The sequence below is a fragment of the Saccopteryx leptura genome, chromosome 7 (genome assembly GCF_036850995.1).
Source record: "Saccopteryx leptura isolate mSacLep1 chromosome 7, mSacLep1_pri_phased_curated, whole genome shotgun sequence".
Lineage (NCBI taxonomy): Eukaryota > Metazoa > Chordata > Mammalia > Chiroptera > Emballonuridae > Saccopteryx > Saccopteryx leptura.
Window position 1 is genome coordinate 52,776,493 of NC_089509.1, and position 12,169 is coordinate 52,788,661.

Sequence of the window (12,169 nt, forward strand, 5' to 3'; positions counted from 1 at the left end):
TCATGAAAAGCACATCTCTCTTAAAAAGTAGTGGGGAGAGGAGGATACTGTAAAATTGACATAAAAAAGAAGTGAGAAAACAGGCTTGGTGAAGGGACAAGTAAAACAATAAAGGAATGCAGCAAAACAAAGGTCTGTCTGACTTGGTCAGTGCAGCCTGAGCAGAGTAGAGGGAGGGCTGAGGTCAGGAAGGAGCAGAAGGCATAAAGGAGAGCATCAGGTAACTCTTAGAATTACTCTGGCTCCTGAGAAACCTGAACTCCAGTGAGGAAGCAGGTATATTTAAGGTAGTCCAGGGACCTTAAAAAAAAAAAGGAATTAGGTATCAGGAAACATTTTGTGATGTTGTAATAAGATCTCTGTGTTGGTAGATTCATGCCCTAGGGAATACAATGCAAGTCTTGTCATTTGAAACGTGTTGAATTAGGGAGGGAAATCTACTCTAATACCTTGTGGAATCACTCTGATATCATATCATTTATATATTTAACAATGTGCAAATTCTGTTTTGTTTTGTGACTCAGTAGCCCTCTAAGTAGAGATAGCTGAAGTTAGTCAGTTAGAAGTATTATTACATGTGTTTGTATGAAACTGTGTTTTGTTTGTTTCAAGATCTGATAACTCTACATTTCCTTTCTTTATCTAAACCTAGCCAACTGTGAACTCAGAATCTCTCAGATACCGGGACCATCCAATTCAGGCAGCTTTATAGCCCATGTAAACAGTTGGGTAATTGGCCCTTTACATTGGACCATGTAAAGAAATGAAGTAGAAACAGAAAATAGACACCCTTGGTTGCTTCTCATAGTTGACTTGTCACTTCCTCATCTCTCTGTGGGGTAGGCTGTTACTTTTCGTGTCAGCTGTCATACTAAATCAGGGAATGTTTGTCACTCACCATAGTGAAACATTTCCTCTTCCTAGGGATGCATATTTGTGTGGTTTTTTATTAACAAAAAGAAACAGTGCTTACAAATAACCTAATATTTTTCAATGGGGGGATAGAAATGGAACAAAGCACCCAAGCAGCTCTCAATTTTTCTTAGCAAACTGAACCTACCTTGTTTTCTTTTGATAAATGATGCTAATGAAGCTTGGGGACTTTTACAGGTGTGTAATTCTTCATTTCACTACACTTTTGTTTTCCATTATTTTCTTTTACGGCATCTACATGCTTTTAAACACAGTCTGTTAGACTGCTGACTTTCCCACAGCATTGTTTTTGGTACAATATATTTAAAAAATGAATAAACAAAGATGAATCTACCCTAGCTTTGCTTTCATCCCATATTGCTTCTCATTCTCAATCTTTCTGTTGCAGATAGGTCAGTGAAGCAGTGAGCACTGTTCTTTCCCGCATTTCACCAAAGCAGCAAATGTGAACTCTTTTTTTCTTTTTTTTTTGGGGGGGGCAGATTATCTTTATTGAATTACTGGTATGAAAGGAGGATTTGAAAAAAGTAAATATAGATAAACATAGCCTAGTAATGCAATTTGGCCATGAATGATGTTACTTATCAAAACTACTCCGTCTACCAGTTTGTGACAGAAATATTTCATGAGGTCCCACTACTAAATAAATCTGTGGAGGTAGAATACATAACATCTGAGATTATTGTCAACATGGTCTTGACTTTGAAAGTTGGTTGCTTTATGGAAACTCACAGTTATCCCAAAATCTTTCTGCCTTCATCTTGAACTCATGTCAGAAAAGACCAGCTTAGAGAAACCTCTAAATTTAGAGATTTTTCTAGAAAGTAACGAAGAATATGGGCTGGGAGTGAAGTAGGGGCCCCATCTCTTTTTTTATTTGTTTGTTTGCATCTCATGAAAATGAATGTACTCTTTAGGAACTGCTAGTAACTAACTGAGCTCAAATTTATAAATAGATTCTAGTAGTTATTTCTAAACACAGCACAGTCATACTCCCTGCACTTCAGGGCAATGTTGTACTGAGCTTCAAACCTCCTGTATTATGCTCCTGCTGTCTGAGTTGATCCTTATAAAGGAATTCCTGGAATTGTATTTCAAACAATACGATGGAGATCTTCCTCATTTTATTAAAGCTGCACAACTATATGCTCATTTGCATCTTCAACAACCAATCAGAGAGGCTCCATTCCAATCAATTAGACTATGATGATTTAGAGTCCTCATTTCCATGAGTATGGACCAATCAGGGGCCAGGGGCAGAAACTCTTCTCTTTGTAACCTAGTTTTACCTCTAGATGGAGCATATTTTTCTTTTCCACTGAAGACTGTGTTTCTCCTATGTTCCCTGGCTAAAGCTGAAACATCAAAAAAGACCTGGTGGACCAGAGCTGAAAAAAGCCATGTGGCAGACCATACTAGAGCTGGGTTGTCTAGACAGAGAGGGGCCAAGCTACACCACCAGGCCAAGCTGCCTGGCCTAAGCACCACCTCGCAGCCATGCTGTTTCATAGTTTCATAACTGAGCTATAACACTATTGAGCTGTTCCACAATTGTGCTGCATCATAGTTGAGCTTTTTGCACTGAATAGTGTCTCTCCCTTTACTGCACCCCAAAATGAGAATTCCTGTTGGCATTGATTAGCACCAACAGCCATCAGTTGATAATCTCTTGGTCAGATTAAGAATATTCACCACAAATACTAACAAGTTATAGCCATACATAAGGGCCACACTGACTTCTTAAATATGTATCTTTATGTTATTTATGTGGAACTATAGAAATATTGTCTACTAATTTTTAAAATCAAATTGTTTAAATATGTGAAAAGAGGAAAAAATCACCCATATTCATTTTCTTGCTCTCTGTCCCCAAAGAAATTGTTTATAATATATCTTTTCTGAAATGTTATAGGGTATGCATAAACATTCTATTAGAAATAGTATCATTTTGGCCATATTTTAAGCCATATTTAGGGTAATAATGTACTCATTCTTTCCTTAACCTTCTAACAGATTTATGATTTTTTCAAATTTTCTCATTTAAAATAGAAATAAGATGATTCCATCAACCAATATGTTGCCCATGTTGGCCGCTGAGCACTATCGACACTGCTCCTTTTCAACTACATTCTAATGTAGATAGATTATATGGCATCTCAGGAGTGAGACTGAAAGAGTATGGTGATAGACTGTTGTCTCTATTATATTACCTCAACCATGGCTATATGTACAAAGTTAGAGGCAGTTTGAAATATGAAGGTTCTTATTGGATCCTTCAGCATTTTACTAAATCACAGAACAAGAAGCAACTGTACCAATCATAATGCACCCTCCTTTGAATGCTGAGACACAGAGCAGTCCAGAGACTTGTCTGAAGTTATAGGGCTTATTAGAACACTTAGTTCCAGTTTATGTTCAATTATACATTATATTTTGGGGTAAATCAATATTTTCAAACCTGATTCCAATCTATAATTTGCTTGTGTTACTTTTATTTTTATTTTATTTTTTATTTATTTATTTTTTTGCAGAGACAGAGAGAGAGTCAGAGAGAGGATAGATAGGGACAGACAGAAATGAAGAGAGATGAGAAGCATCAATCATCAGCTTTTTGTTGTGACACCTTAGTTGTTCATTGATTGCTTTCTCATATGTGCCTTGACCGTGGGCCTTCAGCAGACCAAATAACCCCTTGCTTAAGCCAGCGACCTTGGGTCCAAGCTGGTGAGCTTTGCTCAAACCAGATGAGCCCGCGCTGAAGCTGGTGACCTCGGGGTCTCAAACCTGGGTCCTCTGCATCCCAGTCTAATGCTCTATCCACTGCGCCACTGCCTGGTCAGCTGCCTGTATTACTTTTAAAACTCTACTTTTTATCTTATTTTTTCAATCCTAAAGGATAACTCCATAAATTTACTCAGTTTCCACAGCAACTCTCACATCTGTATAAAATATCTAGTTACCCCACAGTAGTCCTTTGATTGCTGATGGTAAAGCTTTTCAACAAATGCTATACAATTATGTTTCCTCTGTGCTGATTCCCTTGTTGACATACTGGTATTGGCTCATTCTAATCCTACACTTGTCTCTGAGTTATATTATTTCAAAAATTCCCCTTTGTCTCATTTTCAAAATAGTATATAAATTTAGGCCACAGTTTATTAAAATTTATTTCTTCACAAATTAAAAGAATTTAACTTGCTACATTCAAAAGCTTTCTTATATTATATTTGCCAAGCCCCAAAATTATGCTTTTATAGGAAATGTAATTCTACTTGATGTCAGTTTATGTAAAGTTTCTACATGATTTCTACTCCAGAAACTGGATAGGGTGGCTTTTATACACAGTCTCCAGAGCTTATGTGGGAATGCTTAGAGTCTGTCTATGCAGAGGTCACAAGAAAAAAAAAACCAACAAAAAACTTCCCAAGACCTCACAAAAAGTTCCAGAATACTTTGAGAGGATTTAAAATTATTAAAGCTTTCTACTCCAACAGCGGGTCCTGGCTGACATTATTGGACTGAGGTCATTTTGAATAACAACTATAAGAAGAAACTTGGTAAACTATTGTTCTGTTGGGTACTATCTTGACATTTTGATTCTCAGAATGTTAAAAGAACTAGTCTAAAGATCCTGGGAGGTAAGGCATCTATATTTTATTGTGGTCAATCAAAGACTTTTCCTTCCGGGCCTGGCTCTTTCTATACTACATGCTAACAAATGACCCTGGCCTAAAGAGTAATGAAGAATGAGAGATTGCAAATCCCTGTTTACCTTATCTCTGGCTTTTAACTGTAAATGTTTTATCCACAAATAATATCACAATTGACATGCCCTAGGCAACTGTAGATACCAAACTATTCATAGGCAAGTATCCTAAATTGAGACTAACTTGATACCAGTTGTTTTTGTTATTGTCTCCCCTGATTTTTTTTTAAATTTTATTTATTGATTTCAGCAAGAGGGGAAGGGGGGAGATTGGAAGAGAGACAGAGAGAAGGAGAGAGAGAGAGGTACATCGAACTCTTCCTGTATGTGCCCTGACCCAAATCAAACCGACAACCTCTGCACTTTGGGACAATGTTCTAACCAACTGAGCTACTTGGTTTAGGGCTTGTCCCTCCTGATTTTAATTTTTACACTTTGTATCTGGAATCTCTGTAACTGCTGTGACTCCTTAAATTTTGGCAGTTAGTTTGAATTCACTTTTTAATTAATAAAAACAACTTCCCAGTTAGCTTTCTATTTTTATATATTCCTCAGTTTAAACCTTAAAAACTCATGAGAAGTTCCCCTTCCCAGCTCTCATTTCAGGTAACGCAATTGGTTGATGTAGTTCATCGTTGAGAAGGGATTAGGCTAGTATCAACTTTCCTCGGAAGCCACTCAGTCTCTGTCCTCTTGGTTTCACCATCACTAGTCATCCCTAAAGCCTCAGAGGCTCATAACCATGTCTAGAAAGATCTGGAGGTTCACGGACCTCAACCAGTTATTAAATGGGCTTTGAACTACTTTTTTCCAGTTTATTGTACATCCAAGTGGTACATATAATACAGAGACAATATTTACTGACATCATTTACACAAAGATTATAATCATTTTGGAATCAAGTTTATGAACCCAAATTTACAACTTCCATTTCCTCAAAAGTACATCCATTTTAACATAAAGCAGTATTAGTGAAAACTGCAGAATAAGAAAAAGGTTAATCTTGATACATGGGGATTCATAAAAGTATAAAGAGACAGTGGTGTAGTGCTCAGAGAAGTGAGGTCAGGTGAAAGGAGACAGACTCTCTAGAGACCATGTGGAGATAAAATGAATATGGCTATAGACGAGGACACAAAAAGCAGGATGGTGAACCCGAGGGGGAAAAGCACTCACCCTGTCACTGCTCTTCTCATGAGCTTAATTTCCTCATAGCAAGCTAGAAACAAGACACGAGAGGTCCAAAAAATTATTCATTTATTCATATAATTCTTTTGTCTTTTTCTTTTGTGCTTCTTTTCTTCTCCAAATGAATTATGGGTTTGTTTTCAAAGTACTTTTCTCCCCAATGTGTCTGGCATAAGTATAATATTCTAAGCATATAAAATTGAGAAGGTGTGGGAACTTATACTTAATAATTGTGGAAGAAACTAGGAAACACAAAGCAGGTGGAAAGAAAAATAATACCCATGCTTGTTCATCCATTCAATAACTATTCTATTGAGGTCCTACTTGTGCTAGATTTTGCATTGTACCCTGAGCATCCCAAGGTAAAGAATATATTGTTCCTTGCCCATGGAATATGTAGTTTAAAAGAAAGGAAGACTCAGAAAATCAAGGTCTGTAATAAAGAGCCACACTGACTATAGTGATGAAAACGAGTAAAGCTGGAATTTTCTTAAGTGGATCAGGGAAAGAAATTCTTATTAGATATCTCATGATAGACATTATATGGGAAGGTAGAGGTAGAGAAAAAGGAAAAATAAATTACAGGATTTCTTTTTGGGCAAGTAGAATCAGATTAAGGTGTGAAGTGAGAAAACACTGAAGTATTGTCAGGGCCAAGTCATAAAGGACCTCATTAGCATACTAAAAATTAAGTAATGGAATAAATTGATAATTTTAAGCAAAGTGAACAGAATTTTCTTAGCACAGTCTCTGGTTGCATTATGGAGCATAGGCTGGCACAAGTAAGATTAGATCTTTTTAGTAGATAAAATATTTCTCTTAAGATGACATAGTAATTTCAAAGTGAAAGGAGATGGTGATTTTAAGTAGAGTAAAACTTTGAAGGTAGGCTTATGGAACCAACCCATAATTAAGAGTTAACATTGGTAGGACTAATATGGATAGGCCAAAAGTAGGAAGTTAAGGTAAGGATAGAGTTAAATATAATTTATAAGATTCTTGACTTGAAAGATAGGGTGGTTTGTGGTTTAATACCTTAAAATGAAAATAGCAAGGACAGAAGTAGGTTAGGCACAGAGGATGATGTGTTCAATTTTAGATCTGTGTTAAGGTAACTATAGGATAAGTAAAGGTAAGAAAAGATGTCATATATGTATTTAATACTCAAGTGAGATGTCTAAGCTAGAGATAAAGATTTGATAGCCAGCAGCATATAGATAGCTCTGATGTCCTCAGAGGAAGAGTGATTGTTAAGGAAGACAATGTAGAATAAGAAAATAACTCTGCAGACAAGATCAACTATTGAGAGACAAAAGATGGACCACTGGAAAATATTTCTAGAGTTAATTATTCTATCAGTCTGGAAGATATCATTACACTTTATTTTATAGACTTTTTAACCACTTTGCATAGAAATTTTTAAAGTTCCTGCAATTTTTATTCTTTTTTTTTGTATTTTTCTGAAGCTAGAAACGGGGAGAGACAGACAGACTCCCGCATGCGCCCGACCGGGATCCACCTGGCACGCCCACCAGGGGCGAAGCTCTGCCCACCAGGGGGAGATGCTCTGCCCCTCTGGGGCATCGCTCTGCTGCGACCAGAGCCACTCCAGCGCCTGGGGCAGAGGCTAAGGAGCCATCCCCAGCGCCTGGGCCATCTTTGCTCCAATGGAGCCTCAGCTGTGGGAGGGGAAGAGAGAGATAGAGAGGAAGGAGAGGGGGAGGGGTGGAGAAGCAGATGGGCGCTTCTCCTCTGTGCCCTGGCCGGGAATCGAACCCAGGACTTCTGCATGCCAGGCCGACGCTCTACCACTGAGCCAACCGGCCAGGGCAACAATTTTTATTCTTATTTACCCAATTGTAATGAACCTACGACAGAAATAAATACAAATTATATGAAGACTTTACATTTGAGTATGGTTTTAGTACAGGATAAGTTATGCCTCTCTGAGCATAATGGCTGAAATTGGTTATTTGTGAAACAGCTTCTAAATTGTTTTTGTATTTTTTTTCTACCTTTCACTTAAAAATATCAATGTGGATTTTATGGGAAATTAAAGAATTGATGTGACAAAAGCAAGATGAGTAAGTCCTAGAGATCTACATTATAGCAGAGTGCCTGTAGTTAATAGTACTGTACTGTATACCTAACAATGCATTAAGGGAGTACATATTATGTTACATGTTCTTATTACAAGGTAATAGCAATAATAGTGACAAGGAAAACTTTGTAGATAATGAATATATTTATGGCATAGAGTGTGTTGATGGTTTAATGGAGGTGTATTACCTTCAAGTTCATCAAATTGCATACATTAAATATGGACAGCATTTTGTATGCCAATCATACCTCAATAAAGTAGTTTTAAAAAAGCAAAGGCCCCTGGATGGTTGTTTCAGTGAATAGAGCATTGGCTTGGCATGTGAACGTCTCAGGTTCAATCCCTGGTCAGGACACACATGAAAATTGATCATCTGCTTCTCTTCCCCTCTGTCCCTCCTTCTCTCCTTCTTTCCCTTTTGCAGCCAGTGGCTCAATTGGTCTGAACGTAGGCCCAGGCACTGAGAATAGCTTGGTTGATTTGAGAATTAGCCCCAGATGGGGCCTGCCGGGTGGATCTCAGTGTGGGTGCATGCGGTAGTCTGCCTATCTCCCCTTTTCTCAACCAAGGAAAGAAAGAAAGGAAAGAAAGAGAGAAAGAAAGAAAGAAAGAGAAAGAGAGAGAGAGAGAGAGAGAGAGAGAGAAAGGAAGGAAGGAAGGAAAGAAGGAAGGAAGGAAGGAATAAAAAGAAAGAAAGAAAGAAAGAAAGAAAGAAAGAAAGAAAGAAAGAAAGAAAGAAAGAAAGAAGCACTTAAAAAAAAAGGTAAAGGGAGAGGAATTCTCATTAACCAAGATTATGGTCAGGATTTCTGCAGAGAAGCACTTTGGCAGATATCAACAGCCACTGCAGAATGACAGACACCATCCCTTACCTCTAGCAGCCATCCCCCCCACCCCCCCACTCCACCCCCGATTATACTTGTCAGCAACAAACCTATATGTATATTTATTAGAACTATGTCCAAGCTAGGAAAGTCAATCAGGATTGTTCTTCGTCAATCAGTATTCTTTGTTAGCAAGTAGTCTAATGTGGCTACGTGATTCAGTTCTAGTCCATGTGATGCAAAATCTTTTCTTTTTAATAATACAAATAAAAGTCCCTTTTTGTCTGAGTACTTCCTGCCTTTCCTTACCAATTAGAACATTGTATATGAGGTATCTTGTAGCCATTATGTAAGCATGGGAAGCAATATTTTCAACACAGTTAGTTGGGGAGAACATGAAAAAATAAATAAAACAAAATATAGCAGTGAGTTACTACACCAATTCTGCAACCATTGACTTCCAAACCTTTTGTTATGTCAGATAATCCAGTGCTTTTATTGTTGTAGTCACTATTAACCAAGTGTTCTATTACTTTTAGTCAAAGTATTACTGAGACATAATAGCGGAAATATGCTCCTTGAAGTGGCTTCATAGCCAATCCACCTAGACAACAGATTTTTCAAGTAGGAGTTTCAGGAAACAAAGCTAATGAAGTAGAGGGGATGCAGAATGGCAGATGCTACCTGGTAAAGGAGGGGACTCTGTGAAACCAATCAAGACACCCGCCCTTCTGTTACTTTTGCTTTGGTATAGGGATTTTTAAAAGGGAGATTTGGAAGTCTACCCAATAGTCTGGACAAACCAGATTGTTTTTATATTTATAGAATACTATGACCAACAATAGATATCCTGTAGAAAAGACATGCTTTTCAAAGATACATAAATGAGTCCCAATATGGAGCATATAATAGGCCAAAAGTAAGTCTCAATACATTTCACATATCACAGAGTATTTATCTGATAACAGCCAGAACTAAAAAATAAGAAATAGGCCTGACCTGTGGTGGCACAGTGGATAAAGCGTCAACCTGGAAATGCTGAGGTTGCTGGTTCAAAACCCTGGGCTTGCCTGGGTCAAGGCACATATGGGAGTTGATGCTTCCTGCCCCTCCCCCCCCTCTCCTCTCTATAATGAATAAATAAAATCTTTAAAAAAATAAACAAAAAATAAGAAATAGAAAATCTGAATTTACCATATAGCTATTAAATATGTAATTATAAACTATCATTCAAAAAAATTTGACATGTCACATGCACTTAATGTGAGCAATCAAATAGTGATCTTTTACTTCTTACTATTCTTTATATCTTTTATTTTCTTCTCTTGTTTTATTGCACTAGTCAGGACTTCAGTTCTTTGTTGATAAAAGTGGTGAAAACAGATATCCTTATTTTATCTATTCCTAATTTGCAGACAAAATATCTCTATCTATCTATCTATCTATCTATCTATCTATCTATCTATCTATCATCATCATCTATATTATGTTCATAAATTTTGAGAATTAGTATTAAGATGTCAACTCCCTAAAAATTAGTCTAACTTTCAATGTGACACTGATCAAAATCCCAGCAGAATTATTTCTGGTAGAATTTGGCAACTTTATTTTAAACTTATGTTGATATGTGAATGGCTGATATTAGCTAAAGCAGTCACAAAACAAAAAATTTGATTTCAAACTTAATATAAAGCTACTATTTAAAATTATGTGGCACACTTGTAGGTATAAATGAATAGATCAATCAATGGAGAGGAAAGAGGGTTATGAAAGAGACTCAGGTATAGATGACTTTCAACAAAGATGCTAGAGAAGGATAATTTTTGCAACAAATAATGCTGTATAAACTGGATAAACAAAGGAAAAAGATAATTCTTCACTCCTGCCTCACAGTAAATTAATTTGAGATGAATTACAGACCTAAAGATAAATGCTAAACTATAATGCTTATTTAAAAAATACATCAGGAAATATATTTATAACCTGAGATAGACGAAAGTATTTCAGAAGGGACACAACAGAACCAACTGTAAAATGAAATATGTTAAATAGGATTCTGTAAAAATGTGTTTAAAACCATTAGTCTTTAGTAAAGATCAAAATGGCTAAAATTAAAATGAGAACACTCATTAAAATTTTTATAAGTGTTCATAGCATCTACCACATTTGTAACTAAGGAAGGTAAAGGTACAACTATTTCAAAAAATATTTGGCAATTACTTTTAAAATGAAATATGTACATATTTTGTTACCCAGCAAAACCAGTTCTAGGGAGAAATGAAATATGTGTTCATTGAAAGTTTTTTACTGTCCCCAACTGCAGACAACACAAATGTCCAATTAACATGAAAGTGAATAAACAGACTGTGATATATTTAGTCAGTAGAATAATAAGCACTGAACAAAAATGAAAAACAACAGGTTTATAAAACTACTTTGAAGAATTACCAAAACATTTTGTCTACTATGAAAACAAAATTTTACAAGAAATTCTGTCAGCAAAAAGTATTAGGAAAAAGAGAAGACTGCAATCCAGCACATGTAGCCATGGTGAGCGATATGGAAGAAAAGAGAATCACGAAGGCCACTATACAGAGAGGAGGAGGAAGTTTAGGAGAGCGGCTTAGAGCTCACTTGTAACAGAGTTCTTCCGATAGGGCTCTATTATGACCTGAGTGTGGTAGCTCCTTCCACAGGCTCTCTCGATCTCTGTCCAGGTTAAGGTCTCTGTCACAAATTTTAATACTTTTACTCAGCAGAAGAAACCAGACATAAAAATGTACATATTGTATGATTCTATTTTTTATGAAGTTCAAATAAGTAAAATCATCTATTATTATTATAATAATCTCAGTGGTTGCATATGGTACTATTAACTAGAAGAAGCCACAGAGGAGCCTTCTGAAATAATGGAAATGAAAATATTCTCTGTTTTTATAAGATATGGGTTACATAGTTATATGCATTTGCAAACTTTATTAAATTTTACACTTTAGATCTGTACAATACATTGCATATGAATTATGTCTTAACTAAAAACATGATGCTGTTAATGATTTTCTAAAAGGGCTGAATGATTTACATCATTTTACTTTGCTGTCACATTATTTATAAATATTTTTTAAAAGCTCATCCTAAAATTATATATGAAAAATATTTATCAGAATACTTTTAATTTTTAATTGGTTTAAATAGTGAACTTTAGAACCATTAGCCACTTTTTAGACTGTACACAATGAAGTCAATAGAAGAGCTTTAAATAGCCCCACCATTGGCTCTGGCCGGATGGCTCAGTGGTAGAGCATTCACCAGCATATGGATGTCTCAGGTTCGATTCCTGGTCAGGGCACACAGGAGAAATGACCATCTGCTTCTCCACCCCTCCCCCTCTTGCTTCTATCTCTCTCTCTTCTCCTC